Source organism: Zootoca vivipara, chromosome 2, assembly GCF_965207765.1.
Source record: "Zootoca vivipara chromosome 2, rZooViv2.hap1.1, whole genome shotgun sequence".
Classification (NCBI taxonomy): Eukaryota; Metazoa; Chordata; class Lepidosauria; order Squamata; family Lacertidae; genus Zootoca; species Zootoca vivipara.
In genome coordinates this window covers 10,631,758-10,649,584 of record NC_142584.1, presented here as the reverse complement: position 1 = coordinate 10,649,584, position 17,827 = coordinate 10,631,758, and positions in this window count along the sequence as shown.

Below are 17,827 nucleotides of genomic sequence, written 5' to 3'. Positions count from 1 at the left end.
AGCCATGCCATCTGATAGTCCTACTCTTCATGGGTTTGTCTTAAACTGGTTTTTTAAAGGGTCGTTTAAACATGATGGCCATCAACCACGGAAACAATTGATTTGGGTAATTCAGATTTTTCTTCCAACTAATTTCATTGCGTTGCTCGAAGTCCTTCGCTTCTCTCCGTCCGTAATTTTATAAATCTCTCTCGTATCCTTCGCATCGTCTCCCCACCAAAACAAATATAGAAAATGAAAATTCAAACGCTCAAGTGCTTCTTAGTAGTTATTTTATTTTATCTTTAGGGTATATTTGCTCACTCTATGAAATCCTTTTGAAACAGAGCGCCCAGAAATTTACTTGTACTGTACTTATAAGCGATAGAGCTAAATGTGACCACATAATAGACTATCATCACATTATTTGTAGTCCCTTTCCTCGCAATTCTGTGAGGAAATGCCTTCTTCTGTTGTCTTTCTATTGATGGAAAGAACTAATTACCCAAAGAATAGGGATGTGATTTAAAGAAGGGAAAGGAATCTGAAGAGTAATCAGAACGCATGTGGTTGAATGTTTTTTTTTGTTTGTTTGTTTGTTTGTTTGACGTACGAAATCACTGGTACCAACTCAGGGAGTGACTATTGCTTTAAACAAAGAGATTGGCCTGTGTGCTATATGATGTTAAAGGCACAAAGTCCATTGCTTCAAAATATTTGTTCTCTTCGCATTCCCATAGTTCCCCTGAGGTTCTTGGGGAAGAGCTGTAGCTGAGTGGCAGAGCAACTGCCTTGCGTACAGGTTCGAGCCTGGTTATCTCCGGGGAGGGCTGGGCCAGAAAGCCCTGCTCAAAATCTTGAAGAGCCACCACCGATCAGAGTGTATAGACAATACTACTGAGCTAGAGGGACCTGTGGTCTGATTCGGTATAAGGCAGCTTCTTGGGTTCCTAAGGATTGAAAAGAATATAACAAGCAAAACAAATGCCTCTTTCCTTCATCTGGGAGTTTGCAGAATGTTGGTCCTACTGACATCTGAACTAGCGCCCTGGTCTCCTCCAGGGAGAGCTGAGCTGTCAGGCGGAGGGAGCTGGCACTGGAGAACGAGCTATTTGTTCTAGTGAAAGAAACCGAGCTCCTTCGCCAAGTAGAGTCAATCCGGAGCCAAGCCTCAGGGTGACTCAGTGGTCGATTGGCTCAGAAGCCGGCTCTCATTTTACGATGAAACCTCCGCCTCCTTCTGCTATTTGGAGAAGTCTGTGTGTTCCCAACAGATTCCCTGGACTGGGAAAGAACAAACCCATTGAGTTGATGCTGGGGGTGGAAGGGCAATTGGAGGATGTCTCATCCCTCTTCCATTGACAACTACCTAGGAGTTTCTCCCTCCTTTTTCTATAGGCAGTTCCGCTCAATCCCTCGGTTTTATATTCCCGGACAACCGGGACTCTTGTAACAGTGCTATCCTATTCATATTGTAATATATCTGTGGCTAAATGTTTAGGTTTAGTACATATTAGGATTTAATTAGAACTTGTATAACTGGGATATAAGACCGTCTCGATGTGTATTAGAAAGGAGGCTATGCAAGGGGTGTGAGATGTTTATGTGTAAAGTCTGTGTCAGGCTTTGAGACTGTGATCAAGATCCATGTGTATTGGATGTGAGCATCAGCAATTAGCATGTGAAGAGTGTGTAAATGTCCTAATTGTGTACCAGTCTTTAATCCTACAAGTGTTGATTAACTCAGCGAACTCCTGAGGAGATTAGCGTTAGTACTTCAAAACATCCTAAGACCTGACCACTAGAATGCAACGGAATAAAAGAGGCTTAGTGTTTGCGGTTCGAGGACCCGCCCCCCCCGCAATAAATAAAGACACAGTGACACATCTGCCGCGCTAATTTAAAGACCTGTTAGCTCCGCCCCCCCCAGCTGGCCCTATTGGCCAGCCCTGAGCGCGGCAGGTAAAGGTGGAGCAGGGGGGCGGGACCCGCCCCCTGCTCACTGCGTAGAGCAGGCATCCCCAAACTGCGGCCCTCCAGATGTTTTGGCCTACAACTCCCATGATCCCTAGCTAAGAGGACCAGTGGTCAGGGATGATGGGAATTGTAGTCCAAAACATCTGGAGGGCCAAAGTTTGGGGATGCCTGGCGTAGAGCGGGTCCCGCCCGCAAATTCCCCCCTCTCTGAAGAGGAGGGATCTTAGCAGGCATAGGCAACCTTGACTCTCCAGATGTTTTGGAACTACAACTCCCATGATCCCTGACCACTGTCCCTGTTTAGCTAGGGATCATGGGAGTTGTAGTTCCAAAACATCTGGAGAGCCTATGCCTGGTGTTTAGGCTTGTTGGGGTGGGGGGGCTTGAGATATTTCCTTCGCTTCTCTCACAAACACCTTTAAACACTGTGTGGTCTTTTAATCAGCCAAAACCCTAGTTACAGTATAAAGGAATGTTTTTGTCTGGCTCCAGCCTAAACCTTTTGATCACGTTTGTTGCTTTCATTAACCCAGGTAAGCCAATACAATGCCCTCTAGGTGCTGTGGACTATCAACTATCAGCCAGTATGGTCAGGTCTGATGGGAGTTGTAGTCCTAAACATCTGGAGGGCACAATGTTGGCTACTCCTGAATTAGCTAGTTATCTCCTTTCCATAACTCTATGGGGATTCAGCAGTCTTCTACAGTATGTATTACTGAAGTGGTGAAAAGTCCCTTCAGTGGGTGTGCAGATCCTGGACACAGTTTGAACAATACTTCAAAAAATAATAAAAGACCCATGGGTTCTTAAACTGTTAATGACTACACTGTTGTAATTTTTTTATTTTTTAAAAAATGCCTTCAGTACTCTGACATCCATCTGAGTTGACTGTAGTCTGCAAAGTGAATCTATCTATCTATCACTTGTATTCAGTCCTTCGACCCCCCCCCCCAACATTCCCAGGATGGTACATAACCATCTATTAAAATGCACAAATCAATACAAGAACCATAAAGCCAACAATAGATAAAACAAATATAACCACCACCAACCCAAAACATCAGATAATCAGAAGATCAAACAGGCCAACAGCTGTCTGGGTCTCACATTATTCCTTTCCATAGGCCTGAAAAAAATCAACACATCCTAATCTGAGACCTAAATGCAGATAGAGAAAGGGACAGTTGTGCCTTGCTTCTCCTTTTCCGGCATCCCCCCCCCCCTGCTGTTGTGTTTAAAAACAGTAGCAACTGACTCCCATTCAGTATCATGAGACTCCCGGGTCAGTCCTGTTGGATGGACTTAGATGAGTAGGAGGTGATGTCTTATTTATAAATTATCCTTACCTTTTCTCACTTGTGTAAAAATGCAAATATCTATTTCAGCAGAGTTAAAAACACCACCTGTGTGCAGCTTTTCTCCCTATAAACTATTACGCCAAGGTTGCATAACCTTTTTTAACAACTGTGATACCCAAGGATGTTTTAGGCTGACTTAGATTATTATCTTCTCCCATTTATGTTTTAAGATGACTTAGATTATTATCTTCTCCCATTTTTGTTTCTCTTTTAGCAAAGAAATCACTCTCGGACTATTAACTAGAAAATATAAGGTTTGCTCACCTCAAATGTTTTGCCAAGATTCAACAGTTACATTGATGAAAACCAGGCAGCCAGTAATCCGTAAAGGTTGCAGAAGTCCATAGTCCAGTTCAAAATTAAGTGTGCTCTTTGGAGGAGTGTTGACAGACATCCTGCCCCACTGGAGGTAAGAAAAGGAGTGTTTAATGACAGGAAAAAGAAAATATTAAGTTTGTGTTGCTCCCCTTCTGCCACAGAAGTTTAGAGGATATGACTCTCTAGCAATCATGCATTTGTGATTTACCCGCACATCCTCCCACAAATCCTATGCTCACTTAACTGGAATTAAGCCCCATTGAATTCAGTGGGACTTAATTCTGAGTAGATTTTATTGAATTGTGCTGCATTCACCTAATGACTCTCTCTAAGGGCCTTACACAATAATTTCTACTGAAGGTTAGTTGCAATCCTATAAATCATGGTGTGGTAGTATGCCAACCTTTCATTGTCTACCAGTGGTGATGACTCTGATCTTCCCTTAGCTAGTTTAAGTAAAGCAGGATATACTAGTCCTGATCAATTAAACCACCAATGGTTGAAAGGCTACCTTGGTCAATTTTTGTCCATTAATGCAGGCATCCCCAAACTTTGGCCCCCCAGATGTTTTGGACTACAATTCCCATCTTCCCCGACCACTGGTCCTGTTAGCTAGGGATGATGGGAGTTGCAGGCCCAAACATCTGGAGGGCCGCAGATTGGGGATGCCGGCATTAATGCATCCATCCATCTTCTTTCTTCCTCTCTACTCAATCCCATGACGCACTTCCCCTGATATTCAACCGACCTTAATTTGGGCCTCCGTAGCCTTGCAACATAATGTTGCTGTGTGGAGCACTCCTGCTCAGGGCTCCACCCAACCATGCCCTTTCCTTGGATACTCCATTCCATTAACCTCCTTCCATAGCCAGTCAGCATTCCCAACCCACTAAGCATTGCCAGTTCTCCCTGGGTTCTCCTAAGCCTGCAGACACCTCCTTCTTCTGCAAAGATGATGCCTTTTTGGGTGCATAAGAATCCATGCTAGGATAACTGCAGTGGTGGCTGGTGTCCATTATAACCGGTAGGGAGGAAGACAGGGAGCCTACCATTAGGTGGCGCCAGGGAGCCCATGACCAGCCAACTAATTCTAGTTTGGCATCCTCCTCCCTCTTGAGCAGGCATAGACAAACTAGGCTCTCCAGATGTCTTGGGACTACAGCTCCCATCATCCCTGACCACTGGTCCTGTTAGCTAGGGATGATGGGAGTTGTAGTCCCAAAACATCTGGAGGGCCGAGTTTGCCTATGCCTGCTCTTGAGTTTTACAAGGGGCAACACAGAGACTGAGGAAGCGGAAGCTGACAGCCCAAAAGAAAAGGTCAACGGAAGTTGGTGGGGCAGCGCCCCACATGCCCTAATGGACCATCCTCCACTGGATAAGCCAGCTCCCTTTTAGTACATACAGGATCTTCCTTCCTTCCTTCCGGTCCTACGAATTCTCCAATTCCCAGATTCAGCCCGCGTCCTGTGGGAAAGCGGTAACTCATTTCAGAGCCCGCCACTCAAAAAGCCCTTTTCAAGATTACTCACCAGGCTGGAGACGTTTTATTATTAATAATAACGGGCCGCACAGAGCCATCAATTTTAAAGCTACCCTCTCTCTCCCAAGCCAACAGGGAGCCCTACTCAGTCCCCCTGTCTCTCTCAAATGGATGGCGCACTCCGGCTCATAATCTACCGTATTTGTCAGATCGGCAGGGCAGTTACTCACGGCGGCCTGACTTGTTAGTCTCCCCAGCTGACATGTTTATTTTGTTGGATTTACGCGGAACTTAAAATTAGGCGGGAAAAGGGAGTGAAAAGGACGAAAGGGTGGGAGGAATAATATTACGGGGGGGGCGAGTTCTTGATTAAGGAGTCTTAGGCTCAGCAAAGAAACTTTCAGATGGAATACATTTCTCAGGTTAGAGGCGTCTTCCAGAGCAGAATGGGGAATGGTAAATAAAGAAAAAATGATAAGCATCTTTCCAATGATCTCCCCACCCCCTCCAGGCACACACTCCAGAGACACTTAAATAGGGGGGGGGGGTTTGAGAGTATTTATGAAGACAGTTTTGGCAGCCTGGATAAGGAAAGTAAACTCAGACTCTCCTCCCGAAGAAATAATTCAGCCAAACGTTTCGTCTACAGTCCGCATCCAAAAGCAATTAAACCATCCTCATTAAAGTTATTTATTGAACCGCCACTCCAGATAGGGCGAAAAGGAAGGGGGAAAAACGGAGAGGGAGAAAAGTATATAGGGCTAAACTAGAACCATTTCCCAGCAGGAGGAAGAATAAAAAGATACTTAAAAAATTAATTAGAGCCCCAACTAAGGAATAAAATAAAATAAAAGAAGAAGAAGAACCGAGCTTCTGCTAGGGAAGTGGCGGGCGGCGGGAGAGAAAGGCGTCTAGGCAGAAGTTAAATAACTAGGAAATATAAAAGTATTAACTCTGAACGTGAGATTCCTAAAGCCCCAAACCGTGAAGCTCAAGTTGACTCCGCTCCTTTCCCGAGCAACTGGCCAGCCTGCGCTTCTCAGAGTTTGCACAAAAATAAGGAACTCGCTGTATAAAAACATACACAAATAGAAAAACCAGGGGTTCGGGCCCGCATACAAAGACACAATATATGGCAAGCAAAGTACAACGAATTGTATTCGTCCCAATGTGCCCGCTATTACAAGGCATGTAGTACATACAAGCGGTACTCTCTCCACAATCATCAAAATAAGTACAATACGTATTACAATTAATATTTTCATTATCTCCGAAGCAAGAATTATTGGAAGCGTCGGAACAGCTGTAGCAAACAGGACTGGAGCCCGGTGGTCCCAGTTTCAAAGAGAAACTCCTTCTTCAGCCTGCGAAGTTAACAAGGTCCCACAAGTTGAGGCACCTGCTGCGTGCTGTACTTATTTTGATGATTCTGGAGTACAGCTTGTGTATTTCACATGCCTTGTGACAACGGGTACATTGTGACGAAAACAATTCGTTGGACTTCTCAGAGTATGGGCAGCATACGCGCAGGATAAGGCTACCTGAGTGGCACAGGGCAGCTGAACTTCTCATCTGGGTACTGGAGAATCATTTCTGTGTTGAAAAACCTGGGACCTTTCTAGTTTTGAGAAAAGGGAAGTGGGAAGTTTTTCCTATTTTGGAGTGTGTCCATACTTACAGTCTTTGCTTCGCATTCCCTCATCCAATGAATTGTAGGAATTGTAGGAGGATGGTCTGCAGCAGAGAAGACCCAACAACCTCACCAAGGTACTGTGAGACATTTAAAGTGCAGTCAAACTAACAATTCATGTTTTGCTAGACAGGCACAGGACAGGAGCTGAAGCTCACAGAGTTTTCCTGTAATCTTGATAGAGAGCACCCTGTGAGAGACACTATATATATTATCCCACCTGTCTGGACACACCCCACTTTTCCATCTCTTTCCGCTCTGCCAGCAATGTGAGAACATCTGCTTGTCTGACTCCATTTTTAAGCTAGACCTAACTATGTCTTTGTAACAGAATTACCATTTTAAGCCTGCCTGAACCAAGCTCCTGTATCTCTTACTCTTCAACAAGTATTCTGAGTAAGTGTTGTTTTTATCTTTTGCAAGACTGATTTTGTGATTATTGTTTTAAGGAGGAGAAAAGAGGGTAATACCAGGAAAATCCAGGCCACCTTAAAGCATCCAGGATTACTTAATCCTATTTTAGTCTAGCTAAACTTCCCTTCTAAGATGCAAATGGATGCACTCTGCTAAAGTTACAAACACAGGAAGGAAGGGTAATATCTAATAAAAATATCCTCTCCTAGCATCTATTTGTGGGATGTGAAACACAAGAGCAGTCAAGTACAACATCCCTAGAGTGGACATAGAAGGGGATGTCTGAACCAGCCAATCAAAACTTCCTGTTTCTCCTGGGCTGGGACAGACTTTCTCGGCATGTGACTAGAGGTGGGCATGACCTCACCTGTGCAGGCAACAAAAGCATAGGCTGGCCGCCATCTCTCTCCTCTCTCTGACTTCGTTCTTCAAGCAAGCTACATCTGCTTAGCCAAAGGGAGCTTTCTCCTTATGGGATAGTTTCCAGGTATATTACTTTTCTAAGCTAAGTCTGCCTTCTGGGATCCTATTGCGAACAGAATGTTGTGATTAAACTCTTTTTTAAAACTCTTATAGAAGACTGTGTTGCGTCTTATCTTTTAGGAGGGAATAAAGGGGGAAATACCAGGACAATATTATTATAGTGGTTTTAGCGAACCTGAGCAACGCATCCACTGTGTGACTTTAAAAGGGGGAATGTTACTCTGCTAAATTGTGGGACTTGTTAACACAAGTTGGAATAGGATGTAATCAAATAATATATCCTATCCTGCATCCCTGAACATTCCCACACTATTCACATCCCAACAGGTACAAATCCCCAGTATACATTTAGGGAGCTCTTTTATGGAGCTCTTAGTGGCTTAAGTATTTTAAGACTGATAGAAGTTTCTAGTGTAGGCTGACAGTGAAGTAGCCGGGTAATTTTCTGGTCTGGACTTAATGATCTTACAGGGGTACCTCCAGAGCCGTAGCTAGGTGATCTTGCGCTCCTGGCAGAACCGTCCAGATTGTGCCCCCTAGCCACGGACAAATTAGCTGTTCTTTCCACCTCTCCTCCAACCCCCCCCTCCACCCATTCAATTCACCCTCTATTTAAACCAGTTATTATGAGGCAATAATCAATATTTATATTTATGGACATATTTTAGCCGATTTTGCGTTCCCCCTCCCCATTGCCTGCACCCCTGGTGGGGGCCCACCTCACCACTCCCTAGCTACGGCCTTGGGTACCTCCATTGCTCTGCTTGCTTCAAAAGGTAGTTAGAGCCTAACTGCTCATTCTGCTGGGTTGGGTCTTAGTTTTCTGCCCCAGAGTCCTACCCTGATAATACCACTGTAGGCAGGCATCAGCATTTGACTGAAATGAACTAAATACCACCACTACACCACATGCTGCACAATAACTATGAGGTACCCAGGTGGCGCTGTGGGTTAAACCACAGAGTCTAGGGCATGCTGATCAGAAGGTTGGCGGTTCGAATCCCTGCAACGGGGTGAGCTCCCGTTGCTCGGTCCCAGCTCCTGCCCACCTAGCAGTTTGAAAGCACATCAAAGTGCAAGTAGATAAATAGGGACCGCTCCGGCGGGAAGGTAAACGGCGTTTCCGTGCGCTGCTCTGGTTCTCCAGAAGCAGCTTTGTCATGCTGGCCACATGACCCAGAAGCTGTCTGCGGACAAACGCCGGCTCCCTCGGCCTATAGAGCAAGATGAGCACCACAACCCCAGAGTCGGACATGACTGGACCCCTTTACCTTTACCTTTACATTTATTTGAGGGGGATCGTTCCAGTCCAAGGAAGCCCAGCTAAAAACTGCCATAGTAGCCACTCTTGCTGCATTCCTATACACACCTATCTGGCGGTCAGTCCCAACAAGCTTCTGCATTGAAATGCAAACACATATATTGTACATGTTAAATGTTTTTACGTGCAGGTAACTGTGCCAATCAGGCATGGTAGTACTTCCAAGATTAATATTCCAACTCCCAATCCTGTATGAACTAAGACTTTCTTGTGGACAAGTGGGGAGGAGGGAAGAGAACCCAAACAAACCATCATCTGAATGCTCTATTTCTTCTTGAGGTTGGAAATAATAGTAGTAACTGTACATAAAAACCTGTTTTTAACACTGCGGCTTCTGTAAATGTCTCGTGGAAAGCTACCAAACATAGCAAGAGAAAGACAGCCAAAGATGACATTGATTCAGATAAGATTAACTCTTGTAAGCAATTCAATAAAAACTGCAGCATAAAGAGTAGCCCTTCAGAAAGGGTCTTTTTTTGCATCTTGCCTTTTCAAAGCCACAGAAAAGGGGAACAACTCATAAAAGCAGAAGTTGTTCCCCTCATCTATGTAAAGGACGAGGTGACACATACAATCAGGGGGTTTCGCTGGGGGCTTAATGCAAAATAGTTTTCTCAGGTGAAGCCAAAAGTCTTCCATGAGCCTTTCATGTGCAATTCATGTCTGAAGGATGCATTATTCATGCAGAATGAAATGGGGTCTGTTTTACCATTTGAGCCAATTTAGGTTCCATACATAGGAGCCAACTCCTAGGAGCCAAGGCACCTTCAACTCCCCAATAAAATATTGAAAGGGGGCAGCCCCTCCCAGTTGATGGGCATTGCCATTCAAATGGTTCATGTGTGCCATGCTGTGTGGTTGATTATGTGGCGTGGGGCTTACTGGGGTCCCCCAATATTTTATTCAAGTTGGCACCCCTGGTTCCATATTTGCAGTAGAGATCGATTTAAAGCAGGAACCTAGGCATATTTGCAAGAAAATAAGTCCCATTGTGTTCAGTGGGATTTGCTCCCTGTTGAGTACACTAGGATTACAGTCTTAAAGCCTTCAAAATACAGCTCTTTGTGGATTTAAAATAATTGGGCTGGAGGAGATCTCTACTATAAATATAGATATAACCCAGTGGAAAAAAACTGATTCATACCAAATCTAGCCATTCAGGAAAGAATCTGCAGAGGCAAATAATATTATTATACCACCTGAAGATGGGCTTTGCATTTTGAGGGCTACATCTCCAACCACTTGGTAGCACAATACAAGAAGGCTTCACCTGTGGGAATGTTAGGGATTAGGATGTGGATTAGGATATATTATTACATAGATCCTATCCAAGCTTGTGTTAGCAAGCTTCCAATATCAGCAGAGTGACATTCCCCTTTTGTGCGCAGCAAAACGTGAGCGTTAGGTTTGTTAGAACCTATACAACAATATTATACTTCCTGACAAATCCCCTTTGTCCCTCTTAAAAGAAATACACAACACAGTGTTCATAAAATAAGATAGAGTTTGCTTACAGGTTCATCCTGAGTTAACAGCATAATCTCAGAAAGGCAGGCTTACGTAGAAAAGTTACTAATATGTACATGTGGAGACTACTTAGTAAAGTGAGGTTCCATCTGGTCTCTCTCTTGGCAGCAGGCCAAGAGGGAGAACCATCCTAACTGGAGATTCTCTGGAGATGTCTTCCCGTTGAAGGAGAAAAGGCTAAGAGAGAGAATGGCTGCTGGCTAGGGGCTTTTGTCTGCCAGCTAATCCATCTCATATGCATATCTGGAGGAACAGGAACTGAACTTAGTCAGGTGTCCCTCCAGGTGAGTTCCTGTTAGTGGACACTCTAGGAACTGTTGTGACCTGTCTGCCCCAGTGTTCCATCCCACTTCACCATCCAACATTAATCTGCAGCTTTGATCATATAAGACCTGCCATATTTCTCTTTATTTCTCCTATCTTACTAACCAGGAATCTCTTGGCTTCGCTGGTTAAAAGGGGATCAGCCATTTTTCTAAGTTGGTGACCTGATATTTGCAGCACCTAGCAGAGGCTAATTCAGTCTGTTATTTCCCCAGAATGTCTAGAAATTGGCCTGCTAACTGCAACATGTTGTCTGACATGTTTTGTATTTGGGAGGGGGGTGTCATCTTGACATTTTGGTTGGTCCACTACGTGGGGCTACCTTTGAAGGTGACCTGGAAACTACAACTAATCCAGAATGCAGAAGCTAGACTGGTGACTGGGAGCGGCCGCCGAGACCACATAACAACAGTCTTGAAAGACCTACATTGGCTCCCAGTACGTTTCTGAGCACAATTCAGTGTTGATACTGACCTTTAAAGCTCTAAATGGCCTCAATCCTGTATACCTGAAGGAGCATCTCCACCCCCATCATTCTGCCCGGACACTGAGGTTCAGCTCCGAGGGCCTTCCGGCAGTTCCCTCATTGTGAGAAGCAAAGTTACAGGGAACCAGGCAGAGGGCCTTCTTGGTAGTGGCAACCGCCCTGTGGAACGCCCTCCCATCAGATGTCAAATAAATTAACAACTATCTGACTTTTAGAAGACATCTGAAGGCAACCCTGTTTAGGGAAGCTTTTAATATCTGATGAATTACTATATTTTAATGTTTTGTTGGAAGCCGCCCAGAGTGGGCAGAGTATAAATTATTATTATTATTATTATTATTATTATTATTATTATTATTATTATTATTGCATTCCCTGTGTGTGGATTATTATTGCATATTCAAAACCGCGTGGAAGTCATGATCACATTGCAGAGAGTTGCAAAGGCACTTTTCACAATGGGCTGGAATTTGGTTTTGACATCAAAGCTCAGTCTCGAAACTGGCGAGATAGCATCACCCATTACCTTTTCCCATCTCACTTTTCCTTGGCACTGAACACAAGTGAAAACTCATGATTGTGAACAGTGAAAATGCCATGCCCTACTTCCAAGCCTGTGGCTTTTGAGTAGCTTCCTGAAGTTTGAATGAGTTTCTGCTGCAACTAAGGACAGGGAAAGTCTTGTAGTAAACGTGAAACCGAGTGAGGGGAGGAAAGAATGTGTGGACAGGCCTGAACCACTGCAAAATTCGGTTAGCTGTTCTGCTATTTACCATAAAAGGTCAGAGGGGGCTTCCCTGGGTAAATTCAAGGGTCAGGGAAAATATAATTGATTCAATTCTTCCTTATTTGCAGGAAAGGAATGAGCACATGGGACAATATAACAATATGACTGGGGAGGGGAAAGGATAATGATGGCATTAACTGGGATACATATTTTAATCAAATAAATAAATAAATATCATTGCCAGTCATCTCCTCTTAAAGATGTCAAATTAGGCTGTTCTCATAATGCCATTAAGGAATGTTTGAACACTTCTTGTTTTCCAGAAAAGAAGGTTCATGGTACCTTTTCCAGAGTCCCTGAAAATTAGAAGAGCGCTGGAGCGGGCTGCAAGGGCTTCTTCTTTTCTGACACCCATGATGAACCATCAGAATTGCTGTGTCTGTGGTGCCTATGCCTTCTGGCCTCTTCTGCGGCATTGGCAAACCAAACCAGGCAGATGGGATGTTTGGGTGGTTTAGCTACATTTCATTTAGAGGAAGAAGGGAGTCAGAATATTTGTAAAGCAGACATATTTCATCGTTCAGTTGGGTGGGTGCCTGCATGCCAAGAATGTGTATGCGTGTTGCATGGAGGAAAGTTAAGCCAATGGATGGATTCATTCGTATACTGTACTGCTTTTTAATAAAAATCCTACAAACCATGTATCAGAGATATCATAAAATACCATGTTGTTGTGCCTATTTATTGGCTAAATCGGTGGATTTGTGAAGGAATAAGGAAGGGGCTAGGAAGTCCATATGATGACTGATAAATAATGGAATCCCAACACTCTTATTGTAGGAAAGTGGTTTTAGGATGAAATGCACCAGGGTGAATACAACCGCACAGTTTACTTACAGACATAGAGTAATACTCAATTAAATCACACTCGGAGAAGGTCCACTGAAATTAAGTCTGATTATTTCTATGGAGCTACTCTGAGAACGGCTTGTCTTTGGATATCACACATCCATCCTAAAAACAAACCGGTTAGCCTAATGAAGCAGGTTTTGTTTTTATTTTATCTATCCATGGTCACATAGAATTAATTCCCAGCCTTAGTTAGAGCTAAACCATACCCTTCCTCAATTTCAGTAGAACTCATTCCTTCACTCATTCTGATTGCTGCCTTATCATTCAGCATGCTTACAACCAGGGGCGGAGAGCAGGCGCACTGCCCCAGGGACGTGGCACTCTTTTTGGAGGCTAAGAGACAGGAGAATCCAAGAGCAAGAGCCCAAAAGAGAGATGGTTGCACGACCAGCCCTTTTATCTGGTCAGCTAGGGTCATGCCCATCCACCTGGTCACACACAGACGGAGACAGCTCCATAACAGGTATGACAGGAAGTCCTCCCTGTCTGGAGCCACATTCCTCTGTGTGTCCATTCTAGGCAACAGGAAAATGTTGTACTTGACTGCTCTAGTAATAAATTCCACCTTGATTTCCACAGAAATCAATATGAGTTTCCCCCCTCTTAAATTGCATCATATGTGGTATGTTGAATTTTCCCAAAGTAAGCTGACTACCAGAGAAAGAGAGAGATATATACCTGTAATATGGAGCCCATATGTATTGCTTCCCTTGAGAGTTTGACTTGAGGCGGCAATCCTCACCCTTATTACGGTACATCATCCCGTTGAAGTCACTTCACGGAGTAAAGAATTGTCCAACGTTGACCATAAAGGAATTCTGTTATCCTCCCGGTACTGACACTATGATTATTCTAAACTCTCCACTGCAGAACTTTAATGCTGGAAAGCTGAAACTTTAAAAGTCCTATTTTAAAGCCTATAAAATCGAATACAATATTTTTTTTTATTTTTTAAAAATCGCTTAGTTCCCACCCACATACCCTCAGCCAATTTGTGCACGAATTCGATCTTGCTTCGTTCAAACATTTTGTTTTTCTTTGCTGCCCAGTTACTAAGCGAATCATATAAAATTTAAATGAATTAATCACTTAAAAAACAAAACTTTAGTCAGAGAACAGACTAGTTGACATAGCCGCCGCCCCCCCCCCCAAACCATTAGACGATTTCCCTACAAATCTACAGCTAACATTACATTGTGAGGAAGTTTTTACATTGTTTAGGGAAGTTTTTAATGTTTCATGTTTTATCTTGTTTTTAATATTCTATTGGGAGCTGCCCAGAGTGGCTGGGGAAACCCAGCCAGATGGGCGGGGCATTATTATTATTACTATTATTATTATTATTATTGAATTGGAAATTGGAGAAAAAAGAATAAATACATCGTCGTTTTTAATGCGAAATGAAAATACCAAATAGATTTTTTAAACACAAAAACACTATAAATGCTGGGCTTTAAAACTAGTGTCTTCATTCCCTCCCTCCTCGATAATTTATAATTATGGAACTTTATTATTTGCGTTTTATATATTAAAAACACAATGAAATTATTCAGATGGTCTCTGTATTCTAGATATGAACTTGCAGAAAGCAATACCAAAGTTTAGGCATAATTAATCAGTTGGTACTTTTAAGCCCTTGGAAATATCGATAATCCGGTGTTTTATCGTATGGGAGGATTGCTAGGTTCAACTGAATTATACAAAATCCGCCATTTCTAGAATTAAAACTCTAAATCTGTTCTTAAACTATATACACCCGCAAATACCATGTTGATCGCAAAACGTCCAACCATTTCCTAAGACAAATTCATGTATTTTATTTTTGGGCTGGGGGGCGGGGGGCGAGCAAAAATTCTACTGAACTGCAATTCTGGGTGAATTTACAAATGTGAAGACACAATGTACCGAATACAACTTTCTTTTAATTTTATTTATTGACTTCTCAGAGTTAAAATACTATCCTCTTTCGCCAAAGCTAGAATCTAAAACATATACTGCAACAGAGTTGCCTCGATGTTTCCTCAATCGTGTTTCCACTACTTCCCTCTCTCGTTGTTGCTCTAAAAAACGATAGAAAAGCCCCCCCCCCAAATCTGAATAATGGAAAAATTAAAACATGTGGGAAATTATGTATATTTCTCAAATGACCCAGCCTGGCTACCAACGATTTTTCTACATATTCAAAGTTGCCTTTTAAGAACAACCGTCTTTGAAAAATAATGGAAAGCAAGCCCTTTAATCCTGGTTTCTAACATAGTCAACTTTCAGACATTTGAAGAAAACAACATTTCTGAAAACGCAACCCACAGCTAATAATTCTATAGTTGGACTAGGAAGGTTAGGTCGGTGGGTAAATAGACAGGTAAGGTGATAGATAAACAATTTCTTACACTGCTTTGGAATCCAGCCACGGTTAAGAAACTTTTAAGATCTATTGATTGCAATAGGAGGGATTTGGATGCAATCCTAAACAAACTACTTTGACCCACTGAAATCTAGAGAAATCTGAAGCATTTAATTTTGACTGACTCATGATCCTGGGATAGTTGAGAGTTTGAAGGGTTTTGTTTTTGTTTTTGTTTTTGAGGAGTGGGAGTCCACCTACGTCTAAAGTATCCCGAGCTAGTACTGTCCACGTTTTTTATTCTCAAGATAGATTGTAAAGAACGCATAGACACAGTAGGATGGTACTCAAACACTGGCCACAACGAAACACAAATCTTATTTTTATTAACATATAGTGACTATCTTTGCCATTCTACTAAACTAGCAACAGTGGTGTGTGTACACACACACACAAACACACGAGAGGGGGGGGGATTAAATCTCCCACAAATCAACCTAACTTTTGGAAAGGCGTTGTGTTATGACTTTTGATAGGACTCGTAAGAAGACCACGGCTTTAAATCTTAGGGATGAAGTCTTCAGTTTTGGTCAACAAATTCTAATGAGCACATCCTGATTTGTTTCATGCCTTCCTGAACGTTAGGAATTTGGAAATCAGTGAGACTTGTCTCCGGGTAAATAGGTTTGGGAGGGATGAAACTGCGCAAAACTGTCCTTTCTCAGAGCCCACCTTACCTTTCATTAGGCGTATTTGCCGAATGACTATCAGCACATTTCCTGAAGAAAGAGAGTTAAGGCTCGGTTCCTTACTTGGAAGTAAGTCTTCGGCCTGATTTGCTTCTGAGAAAACGTGCATAGATTTGGGCAGCATGACTACTAGGGCAACAATGGACTAACAGGTATTAAGCCAATGAGAGGATATCTCTTCTGAATGTCAGTCCGCCTAGCTCTCTAACCCAGTTTTGTTTTAGCATACTGAGTAAACGAGCAATCGGGAGATTTACTGAAAGGAGTTACAGTATATTCTCCCGATCATCAAGATCAAGTTCAAGTTCTCCTTTTTCTCCCTGTGTGACTGTGCTTGGCCATGATGGACTGGGTTCAGTTGAGTCCTGTTCAAAGTAAACCCATTGAAATCAAGTTAATCGTATTCGTTCATTTCAATAGAAAAAAATTCCTTCAGTAGCACCTTAAAGACCAACTAAGTTTTTATTTTTGTATGAGCTTTCGTGTGCATGCACACTTCTTCAGATACACTTGAAACAGAAGTGTATCTGAAAAAGTGTGCATGCACACGAAAGCTCATACAAAAATAAAAACTTAGTTGGTCTTTAAGGTGCTACTGAAGGAATTTTTTTCTATTTTGCTTCGACTCAGACCAACACCGCTACCTACCTGTAACTAGTTCATTTCAATGGGTCTGCTCTGAATATCCCTGAAGCCAATCACTTTCGACTACGCTTCTTTAGTTTGGCAGGGAATGATCCCTGATCCCATCTATACTTTTCTTTAAATCTTCAAACTAAAGCTCAAGCCAAAACGTCTAAAACATTGCATCCGGACCATCGGGAAAGAAAGGACCTCTCTATATTTAATTTAAAAAGGGTGGGTGGGTTGCAAGAGAGAAATACCGCAAATATCGCAGAGAAGGGTGTGCAAAGGGGTGTGAAAAGAAACCACGAGCCTCGTAAGGAGTAAACCCCGCATGGAACATTCCAAAACAAACTGTGGTCGGTGGCCAAGTGGTGGAAAGCGCGAGTCAAGACGCCAAGCAACTCAAAGCAACTGTCTAATAAAGAATATGGTGATACCCCCATCACCCCCACCAAAATATTATTTGGCTGATCAGTTTACCGACATGGTTGTAAGCCGCAGCCTCTCGGGGCGGGTGAAGGGGCTGGACGAACTGCAGTGCAAAAACCCCTTCTTGAATTCTTTCCGTGGTTTGCGCGGCTGCTGGAACAACAAAAAAATGGCTGCATACCTCCTGCTCAGACTTCGTAAACCACCATGGAAGGGAGTCCAACCGTTCGTCTTCTTCTTTCTGCACTTTCCCCAAAGAAATGTCTCCATTGTGGGCTGCTCTGAGGCTCCCCCCCTCCCCCGAGTCTTCCCGTGCAGATCAAAATAGCCTCTCTACAAAATCTGGGTTCAGGTCTATAATGCATTGCAGACACCATCAGTGACCTAATGCGTGGTTGCCTGTACACACAAGGCTCTCACTCTCACCTTCCCTTTAATTGACCGGATCTCCAGCCTTTATTAGCTCGCACAGACCGTTGGCCACTCAACATGGCATCGCACATTCACCATCGGTGGTGGCGAATATCCCAGCTAATATTTATCTCGGATAGTTAGACCTTCTCAGGAGCTTGTCCAGAAAACTCCCTAAAAGACCTGCTGGTTTTTATTGTTCATCTGTTTGAGTTCACGTTGGATAGAAGGCCTTTATTTTTGTCAATGGTTTTTACATTTGAATTA